We start from the raw sequence: 13964 nt of genomic DNA, 5'->3' as shown, positions 1-13964 counted from the left end.
GTCATGGTTTTAAACTGTCACCGCGTCTATAGACGCGGTGACAGTTTGGAGATGTCTGCTGTCCCTGACAGCAGACATCCCCCCTCGCGGCGATCGCTGCGATTGGCTGTTCAAATGTGAACAGCCAATTGCAGCGTTTTCTGTGTTACCGTCGGCTAAGCCGCTCGGTAACACAGTGATCGGTGCTGTTAAGTACAGCACCGATCACCACCGATCGCCAGCCCCCCCATCCCACCCGGCAGCCCCCCCTCCCTCCCACCCACCCGGCTGCCGCAGCGCCAGCACCCCTCCCAACCCCCCACCAGCCGCAGCGCCAGCCCCCCTCCCAAAGCTGGTGACCAAAATGGGGTCACATGTGGGGGGGTTCCACTGTATTGGTGCTTCGGGGGTCTTGCTAATGCGACATAGCACCCACCATTCATTCCACCACCAAATATCACTCCTTCCCTTCTGAGTCCTGCCATGCACCCAACTGGTATTTTTTGGTCACATGTGCAGCATTGCCATACTCGGGAGAAATTGGGGCACAGATTTTGGGGTGCTTTGTCTCCTTCATTCCTTGTGAAAATGAAAAATTTTGAGCCAGATCTGCATTTTTGTGTAAAAAATTAAATTTTTTTACACAAAAATGCAGATCTGGCTCAAAATTTTTCATTTTCACAAGGAATGAAGGAGACAAAGCACCCCAAAATCTGTGCCCCAATTTCTCCCGAGTACGGCAATGCCTCACATGTGACCAAAAAATACCATTTGGGTGCATGGCAGGACTCAGAAGGGAAGGAGTGATTTTTGGATTTTGCAGCACAGATTCTGGTTGAATGACCCCTGAAGCACCAATACAGTGGAACCCCCCCACAAGTGACCCCATTTTGAAAACTACACCCTTCAGGGAATTCATCAGGGGGTATAGTGTACATTTCAAACCCCCAGGGGTTTCACCAATTTTGATACAACTGAGCTGTGAAAATGAAAAATTAAATTTTTTCATTTTCACAGTCCAGTTGTATAAAAATTGGTGAAACCCCTGGGGGTTTGAAATGTACACTATACCCCTAAATGAATTCCCTGAAGGGTGTAGTTTGCAAAATGGGGTGACTTGTGGGGGAGGTTCCTAACTTTTAGCACTTATGGTGCCTATAAACCTACATGGTGCCTAAAAAAAAATCTCATAAAAAGGAGGCTCCAAAATCAAGTAGGTGCTCCTTCTATTATGAAGCCTGTGGTTTGGTCACCATGCACACTAGGGCCACATATAGGATATTTATGAAAACAAAAGAATTGGGGGAATCAATTTTTAGTCACATTTCTCTAGTAAAATCTACTGTATTCGTTAGAAAAATGTATTAAAATTGAAACTCTGCAAAAAAAAAGAAATTTTGAAATTTCACCGACACTTTGTTTTAATTCCTGTGAAACACATAAAGGGTTAACAAACTTCCAAAATGCTGTTTTGAATACTGTGAGGGGTGCAGTTTTTGAAATGGCATCATTTATGGGGGTGTCTCACATACAAGTCCCTCAAAGTCACATCAGAACTGAACTGGTCCCTAAAAAAATCAGTGTTTGAAATTTTCTTGAAAATATGAGAATTTGCTATTCATATTTGAAGCCTCCTAGTGTCCAAAAAAATGAAAAGGAGGTTGAAATAATGATTGCAACATAAAGTAGACATATGGTCTTTGTTAGTTATTAACTATTTTGAGTGGTATGTTTATTTGTCTCACAAGCAGAAAATGTGACATTTTGCAAATTGCAAAATTTTCCATTTTTTCACGACATTTTGGTATTTTTCACAAAAAAACACAGACTGTATCGACCCAAATTTACCACTAATTTGAAGTACAATGTGTCACGAGAAAACAATCTCAAAATCACTGGGATAAGTAAAAGCAAAAAAAAGTTATCCCCACTTAAGTGAAACATGTCAGATTTGAAAAAAATGGCTCTGTCAGGAACGCAAAAACTGGCTCTGTCAGGAAGGGGTTAAAGTGATCGAAACAGTTACACACTTGCAGACAAACTCTGTGCTGCACAAAATGCCCACCGCTCCTTGGCTGCACATGGTAAACAGTGCATGATCAAGCCAGATAGGTATCTTTTATGGGCCTATTTTTTTAAACTGCCATCATGTCTGCCGCTGCAGTGCCACTCTTACATGAGCCACGTGTTTGTGCCGCACACTTGTGTGGCTTAGCATAGTTATCCAGCTACCTCAGTGCAAACTTTGGCAATAAAAACAATATTGTGAGGTGTGAGGTGTTCAGAATACACTGGAAATGAGTGTAAATGAATGTTATTGAGGTCAATATAGCGTAGGAGCAAAAAAAACACCAAATTCTGCCATTTTAGCTGTTTTTAGGCTTTTTTTAACAAAAAAATCAGAACCCAAAACCCAAATAAATCCAAACACAAAACACTTAGGAGGTGTTTTGCCAAAACCCATTAGAACCCAAAACCTTAAGGTAATCAGAACCCAAAACCCAAAACCCAAAACCCGAAAAGTGGCCGGTGAACATCCCTAATGCAAAGTCACCAAATAGGCAACATACAAGGGTATATTCGCAACTTGTTTCAACAAGTTAATAAATTAGGCAGCAGTGTCCTTGTTGCTGTGGGCACACAAGTGCGGATGGCTACTACCCTAGGAACCCGTTTGTCCGAAATAAGTAATGGCAGTGGCGGAACTACCGCTGGTGCAGGCGGTGCAGTGCACCGGGGCCCAATGGGTTGAAGGGGCCCTGTGCTGCCATCCGCCCGTCATGCCGAAATGCCATGTTTTTTTTTTTAATGTGCTGCGCCGCCACTGAGTCGCCCGCCGGCGGTAGCACCAGAGCGGGTGCTTTATAAAGATAATTTGCTGCGGCACTCAGCACTCCAGATGGTGGGGCTGTATGTCTGCCCCTAAGTAAAATGGCCGCTGGCCGGGTGGAGGGCTGCTGCGCATGCCCAGCCGCAGCAGCTCCTCCCATGGGCCTTTGCGGAGTCAGTCTGACTCCAGGGAAGCCACCACCCTCCACTTCCTCCTCCCATCCCACAATGCACACAGTGCAAACTGGCAGGGAAGGACAGAGGCTCAGCCCACAGAGCTAGGGGCACTTTTTGTAAAGTAAGTACTGTACATGCATTTGACAAATATTAATAATGTACACGCTATATATACAATCATGTCATATATATATGTGTGTGTGTGCATGTGTGTGTTAATTTATTAATATAAATATACCGTAGTATGGCAAATGGCAGGACTGGTCAGACTTGCAGTAATAAGGACACAAGTCATCATTGCACCTTTGAAATACACATTTTTTTTGAAAATTAATTCCTTGTAGTGCCGCCATTTGCTTTTCCATTATATATATATATATATATATATATATATATATATATATATATATATATATATATATAACATTAAGGGGAGGGTGTGTGGCTGAAGCATCTTAAATTATAATGGGGGGGGGGGGCATGCATAAAACTTCTTAATATAAAGCAGGGGCTGCAGGCCAGAGAAACATTTTAAAATAGGCAATACAGTGTGCAGCATAGTGTGTAAGGGGCATTACGGTGTGCAACATAATATGTAATGGGTGTTACGGTGTGCAACATAAAATGTAATGGGCAATACTGTGTGTGTGGCATAATATGTCATGGGCATTACGGTGTGTGACATTGTGTAATGGGCATTACAGTATGCGGCATAATTTGTAATGTGCTATAAATTTGAAGTAAACAAAACAAAAAGACACAGTGTTTTTTGTGTGTTTGGGGGGCCCAAACAATTTTTTTGCACCTGGGCCCACAGCTCGCTTGTTCCGCCTCTGAGTAATGGCATACGGGAGCACAATATACTCATATTGCCACACTTACAGAAACCATTATTGGGCAAAATCAAGCTCTAACTGCTCAAACAAATGCTTTAATTGCTATGCAGGCTCAAATTAACCATATGGAGCTTCATTTGTGCACCAACCTCTACTTTTAGTAGTGCGTCCAGCACACCATTGTGTGGCTCACCCACTTCTCCCCTACGTCGTAGTGTTAGTACCAGGGGCCACCTGGGCTCAGGTGCCAAGGGAGGGTGTGCGCATGCTCAGCCACCCCAAAAATAATGCATTTTCCCACACATTTACAAACACATTTATGGGATATTTTGTATAAATGTGACACCCACGCTTAGGGGCTCATTCGTCCAGGGGGTTGGTAGACAATAAACGAATGCAGGCTTGAGAGCGCAGATGCAATTGAACAGGAGTGATTTTATTCTTCACTTTATAACAATAAGAAATATTACGACCTCTGGTGAACCAATCTCTGTACCCATCAGGTCAATGGTACAAGATACTGGAATAAACAGGCAATTCTCAACAAACCATACATAATATACTAACAGTACTTTGGCCTATGTTAACTTGAGTCTAACTGGTACCGGTACCCCATTTTTATCCAAGATCCGAGTTTAGGATTCGGCCTGTGTACAGGAACCAATGTACAGTTCCCGGGGTAGGTGTCCGTATGGGGCAACCCGGCCTTCCTTCGGATAAGTAGCCGGAGGGTCGCGCTTGAACTCTGGCCTTCCTACGGATAAGTAGCCAGAAGGTCACTTTTGAACTCTGGCCGAGGTAATGGTGAAATAATCCTTGTCGTGTAATACCGTGGAAGGCAAATGAACTGTCCTTGTAGCTCAACAAGAAAGGATTAACTGTACTCCAATGGTTTACAGGACTAAAAGCAATGAGATCTGTATATCCAAGTCCATGCACTAGATGGGGCTATTCCCAGGCACTGTAATACAGACACTGTCCTGTAGATGGGGCTACCTGTGTCTTGTACTGCAGCCAGGCGGCCTACTGTAATTAGAGTCCTCCTTTGCATAGGCCCTGTTAACATGTGGGATGGGGACCAGTTACTCTCTTTCCCCACATGGCCTATTAAATTAACTTGGTGTAGCTGAAATGTCACTGAGTCACAGGGATCAGCACATCCCTAGGATACCTATTAATATAAGGCTCCTTTCTCATCTCTTCTTGTTTGGAGTGTTACCCTTAGGGCAAATGTTCCATGTATAATAGAAAGTCTGGAGTAGTGTTGTGAGTGTACAGGGCAACACATACTCACAATGTCCTGGGTCAAAAGGCACCCGAATGCTGAACCCTTCCTGATATCTGTACAGCAGGGATTCCACTGCAGCTGCTGCTCCCACTCTTCTCTGTACTTCAGACAATCTGTGCTGGTATGGTGCCAAACTCTGCTCCTCATGGTCTGTCCTGTATCACTGTGCACACTGCTTCGTATGGTCTGTGCTGCATCACTGTGCACACTGCTGCTCCAAGCTGTAACACACCTGCTCTGTATCTCAGCACACTGCTGCTCATGGCTGTAACATGTTCTCTCACTTTCTCAGCACACTGCTGACTCTCCCTTTAGAGCTCCCCTAGCTCCTAGCTCTCACAGCATACTTCAAGTGCAGTCTCCTTTTTACTTCCACTTCCTGTCCCAGCAGCCTGCTCACATGTGTTCTTCCCCTGCAGTCATCTCTGGGTCCTAAAGTCCTCCTCATTTCACAGCTCATTGCAGACTCCTGCTATTCACAGTACAGTAAAATGGAGTTAACCCCTGCAGTCTCTTGGGAAGATTTACTATACTTTTTGGGTGTCAAACAAGAGAGGGGCATCAGGCTGTGGGCTGCATGCCTCAGCAACTGGCAATGCAGAGACAGGCTGGCACTTGTAGTTCCACAGCAGTCCAGGGGTACTACATTCGCCCACACTTTTTCATGTGCGTGTCCTCACGCATCAACAGCTAATTGCAACGGGAACAATCAATATTCCTAACTGGCGGGCAAGACATTCCTTGTGCTTCTAGCTGCTAGAAATTCCTTTTGGATCTTTTTCCTTGCCTTCTTGATGCCTGCTGTAACCACAAGGTGACCTCCTCCTTGCTTATCGTATGGTACTTAACATCAGGTCCATGCAATTCTGGGAAGAGCCAGGTCACCTTCTCCTTAGCTGCACTAGGGGTTTCTTCCGGGGCCTTATACTCAGACTTTGCTACATCTGACTCTTTACTGTTGGTTTCCAAGGCTCTAGATCTCTCTGCCACAACCAGTTGCCCCACAGCTTCAATGGCTCTTTCTTGGTCAGTCGCACCAGCATCTGTTGGTCTGGGGTTGGCTGTGCTGGAACCAGTGTATTCTACCACTTTACTGCCCTCCATTTCTCTTGGTTCTGGGGGAAATTGCTGCTTGACCACATCATGCAGCTTTGGTTGCATTTTGTTAAATCCCCGGGGTCTTTTCTCAACAGGCAAATCTTTGCTGGGTTCCTCTCTACCTTTACTATAATGGTAATCTTGCTGGCAGTAGCGTGGAGGCTCTCTGAAACGTGGACAGTGCCCATGCTGGCTGCCCTTTGCGGCATGTCTGTTGCCTTGCACTGGAGCCCCATTTGGACCGGTCACATGTACAGCCTTGATGCCTTTCCTCCCGTTTGCGAACTCAAATTCCACCATTTCGCCACTTCTCAGGCTCCGGAACAAGTTTCCTGGATTTGTTCTCTGAATTGCTGTAAAATGTACATACACGCGTTGTCTGTTGTCTGTTCTCTTGATGAACCCATACCCACGTGGTACACTGAACCACATGACATGACCGGAGATCCTTCGCTCACTATGCACAGCATTTTGTACCCCAGACACTCTCATTTGGCTCTGGAATACTTCAGACAGGCCTGCATTCCTGGGTTGTCCTTCCCAGGGTGGTTCTCCTTGTGATGGTCTACTTGAGGGTTGTTGACAATTCCTCTCAAAGCGACCACTTTGTCTACATCGCCAACATATTGGCCTCCCTCGAGCATGAAACTTGTTAGTCACCCATCTTCCCATCTCCTGTGTAACATCCCATCTGGATTGGTTGTTCACTCTTTGTTCTGAATGCCATTCCCTGTTTCTTGATACAGTCTGTCTTATGTTATCATTGGCTAGGGTCTTCCTTATTTCTGCAGTCATCTTGATGAGTCCATCCAGTATGACAGACATTTCACTGATAGACTTGTCATATGCGGTGGGGTTGCCTTTATGCACCTCCATGTCCGATCCTGTTCGGTATGACGCCAAATGTGACACCCACGCTTAGGGGCTCATTCGTCCAGGGGGTTGGTAGACAATAAACGAATGCAGGCTTGAGAGCGCAGATGCAATTGAACAGGAGTGATTTTATTCTTCACTTTATAACAATAAGAAATATTACGACCTCTGGTGAACCAATCTCTGTACCCATCAGGTCAATGGTACAAGATACTGGAATAAACAGGCAATTCTCAACAAACCATACATAATATACTAACAGTACTTTGGCCTATATTAACTTGAGTCTAACTGGTACCGGTACCCCATTTTTATCCAAGATCCGAGTTTAGGATTTGGCCTGTGTACAGGAACCAATGTACAGTTCCCGGGGTAGGTGTCCATATGGGGCAACCCGGCCTTCCTTCGGATAAGTAGCCAAAAGGTCACTCTTGAACTCTGGCCGAGGTAATGGTGAAATAATCCTTGTCGTGTAATACCGTGGAAGGCAAATGAACTGTCCTTGTAGCTCAACAAGAAAGGATTAACTGTACTCCAATGGTTTACAGGACTAAAAGCAATGAGATCTGTATATCCAAGTCCATGCACTAGATGGGGCTATTCCCAGGCACTGTAATACAGACACTGTCCTGTAGATGGGGCTACCTGTGTCTTGTACTGCAGCCAGGCGGCCTACTGTAATTAGAGTCCTCCTTTGCATAGGCCCTGTTAACATGTGGGATGGGGACCAGTTACTCTCTTTCCCCACATGGCCTATTAAATTAACTTGGTGTAGCTGAAATGTCACTGAGTCACAGGGATCAGCACATCCCTAGGATACCTATTAATATAAGGCTCCTTTCTCATCTCTTCTTGTTTGGAGTGTTACCCTTAGGGCAAATGTTCCATGTATAATAGAAAGTCTGGAGTAGTGTTGTGAGTGTACAGGGCAACACATACTCACAATGTCCTGGGTCAAAAGGCACCCGAATGCTGAACCCTTCCTGATATCTGTACAGCAGGGATTCCACTGCAGCTGCTGCTCCCACTCTTCTCTGTACTTCAGACAATCTGTGCTGGTATGGTGCCAAACTCTGCTCCTCATGGTCTGTCCTGCATCACTGTGCACACTGCTTCGCATGGTCTGTGCTGCATCACTGTGCACACTGCTGCTCCAAGCTGTAACACACCTGCTTTGTATCTCAGCACACTGCTGCTCATGGCTGTAACATGTTCTCTCACTTTCTCAGCACACTGCTGACTCTCCCTTTAGAGCTCCCCCAGCTCCTAGCTCTCACAGCATACTTCAAGTGCAGTCTCCTTTTTAGAGATGTGTCGTTCGCGAACGATCCGGTTCTTTTGAACGGATCCATCAAAAGAACGAAGGAGCCGCCGATCCCAAAATGGTGATCCGGATCGGTTTCGCTTAGCATTACATACAATACAATGCACATTGCATTGCTTGAGCTCAGCACTGCCCCCTTTGGCAGCTGAGATATTTTCTTCTAATTGGCTGCTTGTGCTGCTGCTGCTGTTGCTGTGTCACGTGCAGATCTAGATTCTTCTGAATCTGGAAGCCCTGAGGGAGGTCTGGTGACTACACATCAACAGCAGACTAAGCAGAGCAGAGGCATTGGCACTGGCAGGCATTTCAAGATTGCTTCACCTGAGTTCACCAGTAGTATCACAGAAAGGTGTGTAGTAGAAGTATGAACACACAGACACACAGACATAAATTAGGCAGTGCACATGTGTTTTTTTTTTTTACTAGATCTGTGTTTGCTGGGCTGTGTAGTACATTTAACTTTAATTTGGAGGGGGAGGGGGCCTTCTTTTAACTTTCATTTGGGGGGGGGAGGGGGGCTTGGCAATGAGCAAATTTAGTCTCCCTTGGCAACGAGCAAATTAATACCCCTTTTACACCGCTGCAAAATCCCGGGTCTTCAGCGGGTCAGACCCCTGTCAGCGGCAGTGTAAATGGGACACGCCGTGTCCCTTTATACGGGACTTCTACCCAGGTCCTGGGAACTGGATTGTTCGTCAGACAAGCGTTGGTCAGACAGTCACTAGGTCGACATGCAGAAAGGTCGACATGGGAAAAGGTTGACATGGGAAAAGGTAGACATGGACGTTAGGATGACATGAGGAAGGTCATAAGGTCGACATGGGGTTTTCGCTGTTTTTTGACCCGAATGTCAACACAGTTGACATGGACACAGTTGGAAGTGAGAATCGGACCCTCGCATCGCTCGCAATGCTTTGGGCACAGTGTCTCACTTCGCTCGCCACACTATTATAATCTCACTCCATGCCCTAGTGGAAGGTAGGGCATGAAATACCGCCTGTCGGCACATGTCGGCTCAAAAAACAGTGAAAATCCCCATGTCGACCTTATGACCTGTCGACCTTCCTCATGTTGACCTATAACCATGTCGATCTTGTTCCACGTCGACCTTTCAGCATGTCGACCTAGTGTTGTTGACCTAATGTCGACCTAGATCAGTCGACCAAACGACCGTTTCCCCAGGTCCTGACCTGGGTAGAACATGACTATGACCTGGGTAGAGGGCGGTGTAAATGGGTACACTGGGTCATCGACGTATTCAATATTCAATTATCTACTGTGTTTACCACGCAGGGCTATTCAATTATTAGTCAATTTCCCCTGTGTGTAAAACCATAGATTCTACGGGCTAATACTGTGGAGAACAATCTATGTTAAGTGCACCACCTAGGTCAGGGTTAGAGAACCTTTGGCCCCAGCTGTTGTTGGACTACACATCCCAGCATTCCCTGCAACAGTGTTATCATGGCCAAATAGCAAATTGTAGCAGGGCATGCTGGGATGTGTAGTCCAACAACAGCTGGAGGGCCAAAGGTTCCCCATCTCTGACCTACGACTTTGTTTCTGGACTTCCCTCTTAACGAATGATTGCTATTACCTGTTCTAAACAGGTAAATGGGCAAGAAAGGTGTTTCCACACAGGTAATAACAATCAAACATTAAGAGGGAAGTCCAGAAACAGAGCATTGTGTCCCTCCTGGAAAGGGTCATGTTGGGAGGTATGGTACACTAACTCAAACCATAAATAACTGTCTTTTTTACACAAACTGATCCGCAGAGCCGCCCAAAGGATCTAGATCTTTTCAGCGACCGACCCGGGTCGAGTCGGGTCCGCAAAAAGAGCCGTTTTGCCCATCTCTACTCCTTTTTACTTCCACTTCCTGTCCCAGCAGCCTGCTCACATGTGTTCTTCCCCTGCAGTCATCTCTGGGTCCTAAAGTCCTCCTCATTTCACAGCTCATTGCAGACTCCTGCTATTCACAGTACAGTAAAATGGAGTTAACCCCTGCAGTCTCTTGGGAAGATTTACTATACTTTTTGGGTGTCAAACAAGAGAGGGGCATCAGGCTGTGGGCTGCATGCCTCAGCAACTGGCAATGCAGAGACAGGCCGGCACTTGTAGTTCCACAGCAGTCCAGGGGTACTACATATATTTTTGTAAATTTTTGGGTACTCTTTACCTAGAAGGGCGCCCGTCGCGGGCATCGCGGGTACATTTATGTATGGCCGCGACGCGACCGACGCGATGCCCGCGATTTCCCATTGAAACCAATGTTAAACATGGAAATCGTGTCGGTCGCGTCGCGGCCGGCTATAAATGTACCCGCGATGCCCGCGACGCGATGCTCCCGATTTCCCATAGGAATCAATGTTAAAAGGCGCGATGGACCCGATTTTACTGTTAAATGGCTCAATGGACCCGATTTGGCCATAGAAATCAATGTTAAATGGGCCACAGAGCCCATTAACCCTTAAATGTCCCCCCCAATTTTTAACGCCACCCCACGATCCACGCGAACCCGAAGATTGGCGAGCGCAGCGAGCCCGCGAGGGGCGGCGGTACGCGTCCTCCGACCTTTTCATGCCCTACTATCCACTAGGGCGTGGAGTGAGAATATAATAGTGTGGCGAGCGCAGCGAGCCACCGAGCCCGAAGCGTGGCGAGCGGACGCCGATACCTTCACAGTTATACGCGTCCCCTCGCGGGCTTCACAGGTGTCCGTGGCGACGCGTCTACCTGTGAAGCCCGCGAGGGGACGCGTCTACCTGTGAAGGTATCCGCGTCCCCTCGCGGGGCTCGCTGCGCTCGCCACGCTTCGGGCTCGGTGGCTCGCTGCGCTCGCCACACTATTATATTCTCACTCCACGCCCTAGTGGATAGTAGGGCATGAAAAGGTCGGAGGACGCGTACCGCCGCCCCTCGCGGGCTCGCTGCGCTCGCCACGCTTCGGGTTCGCGTGGATCGTGGGGTGGCGTTAAAAATTGGGGGGGGACATTTAAGGGTTAATTGTGCTTATTTGGGCTCTGTGGCCCATTTAACATTGATTCCTAGGGCCAAATCGGGTCCATTGAGGCATTTAACAGTCAAATCGCGGTCAATCAGCCGTTTTAACATTGTTCCCTATGGGAAAATCGCGGTAATCGCGGTCATCGCGGGCATCGCGGCCATCCCGATTTACCCGCGATGCCCGCGATGCCCGCGATGACCGCGTTTTTTACCCCCCGACGACCGCGATTTCAATCGCTGGCGCCCTTCTAGGTAAAGAGCACCAATTTTTGTTATATATCTTTGAACATATTTGTACACAATGTTCATGTTTGGCCCAAAAAAAAGTGGCTTTTCTGCAAAGTTTTGAAGTAAAAATGACATGCACCAAACATAAGTTTTTGTGGTCTATTTTCTAAATATGTATTTTTGCTATGCCAGAAAAGGTTTCATGCTATAGAAATGGTAAAAATGTGTAGGTATGTTAGAAAATGTCTCCAGTCCCTTACCTTGTAACTGTACTAGTTATACAACTATGGAGATTCAAATCATGGGCCTCCAGTTGCTGTGGAAGTACACATTCCAGCATGATCTGGCACACCTTTCATACAATGGATTGCTTAAACTGTGGCAGGGCATGCTGGGATGTGTAGTTGACCAACAGCTGCAGACCCATGAGTGTGATCCCACTGGTATTTCACAATTCAATAATGTACTTACCAGCATGCTGTCACCAAGGGATACGTCTGGATCCATCATTCTCATGAACAGGCCTCTGACTACACCCCTATATATTTATGAGAAAGTATGGTTTTTAGATCAGTTTATGCGTGCACACTTACAGGCAAGGTACAGGGTAGGTTAAAAAACACATTTACTTACCTGAAAAGTAGCGCCTGATGATCTCCCTACACATCAGATCCCCCCTCTACATACCCCGCACTACCATTGCCAAGGTAGTTTGAGCTTCCTGTGTAATACCCTGCTCCTGCGATGTTTTACTGTATGTCTGACATGATGCTTTGTTACACACATGTCTGTTAATGTCTCAGGTAGACAATTCCCAGCAGCCTCTGCAACTGTTGCAGAGGTCAGGAGCTGGTCACATGATCAGGGTCAAAGGATGACAGTTTATAGTGAGCAGCAGTTGGGCAGGGCAGTCTGAGGTGATGATGAGACCAGTGAGGATAGGTGCAGCTGTGTAACCACCAATGGAGGCTGTGTGGGGCCACATCCCAGGAAGATGTGATCTGGGGCCCCCAGCGCTGAAAGACATGCAGTGAGAGTGAGGTAGTCTTCAATATCAGCATCCACCTTGAGTAGTACAGAGACTGACAGAGGCAGAAGGAGCAATATGGACAGCACCATAAGGCCTCCAGCAACCGACAGTGAAAGTAGGCAGGTTATGAGGTAAAACCTGGATATCCTTATAAAGAGAGAAGGCGGGCATAGCTGCAGTCTGTAGATACCCTGCACAGATGTCAGGAAAAAGGTATCACCTGCAAGCCGTAGGTTTTTACACAGTGTCAGACAGCTACATTAAATACTGAACTGAGCTTTAGCGGAAACAAATATGTACAATATTCTCAAAGCCAGAGTTGCTTCTATAGGAACAGTACAGTCAGTGCCTCATTGAAAATAACATTTAGTGTCTGAAGCAAATTATGTAATATTGGCCAAAGACAGAAAACAGCTTTGTGCCTGGCATAAAGAATTAAGACAGTTTTCCATAGAGGCACCATTTATGAACTAATCACCTCAGCTCTTCTACAATTAGTGAGGATTGTATAAGGGAAGTCACATTAAAGTTTACCCAGCAGCAACTGATTTGTTCAGAGATATTTATTTTAACCTGTAAACAGATTGGCATACAGCTGAATTACTAAGAGTATAACTGACTTTTTCCCCCACCGGAAGTTTTACAAACGTGCACGCAACGGAAAAACTACAGACTAACTACACTGTCTAGGAAACTTAGGAAATGTTTTATCGGAATCGTACAAACAGTGACTATTTCTATAATCTTATTATTCATTCCCTTAGAGGACCTTTTTAAGAAAACTTGAATGCAAAGATTATTGCAGGAACCCCGTACTTTGTTTAGGGACCATTAATTGTTCTACTATGAAAATTTTAGCAGTTTCATAAATGTGGTTACAGTAACTGAAAGCATTTAACGTGTGACTTTGTATCTGTACATATTCTCCTTACTGTGCATAGTGGGTTAACCCTTTTAATTTAGGTTATACTGGCATCAGAGGTAACCAATGAGAAGGTAGATTCATTCTAGTATAATAAAACCTGTGTTGTGTTGGAGTACAATTTCTTGCATTGTAACAGTGTTATAATATTTATGTTGTTATCTCTTACTCTTAATATAAATATATTACCCTTCATAAAATAATCTATTGACAAAACAAGTGGTACATTATTGAAATTATACTTATCTAAGAAGTACATTACAAAACTTGGCGTCCACGAACAGGATCAAACCAGAAGACAGCATTTAAGGAAAGACAAAATGTCTGGAACAGAGCCCCAAACACCTGCCGTAACAAAAAGAAGAATTCTACC

General features: G+C 45.8%; 1 long non-coding RNA gene across 1 annotated transcript in view; it reads right to left on the bottom strand.

Moving 5' to 3' along the window:
- The window catches only part of LOC146062555 (uncharacterized), an 18044-nt gene extending 5876 nt beyond the window's left edge, over positions 1 to 12168 (bottom strand). The window contains exon 1 of the long non-coding RNA XR_014471387.1: positions 12111 to 12168. This is a non-coding gene — a long non-coding RNA (uncharacterized LOC146062555). The remainder of the gene's footprint in view (positions 1 to 12110) is intronic.
- Between the last annotated feature and the right edge of the window lie 1796 nt (positions 12169 to 13964).

Source organism: Crinia signifera, chromosome 3, assembly GCF_055691185.1.
Source record: "Crinia signifera chromosome 3, ASM5569118v1, whole genome shotgun sequence".
In the NCBI taxonomy this organism is placed as follows: domain Eukaryota; kingdom Metazoa; phylum Chordata; class Amphibia; order Anura; family Myobatrachidae; genus Crinia; species Crinia signifera.
This window is presented reverse-complemented; position numbering and strand designations above follow the sequence as displayed.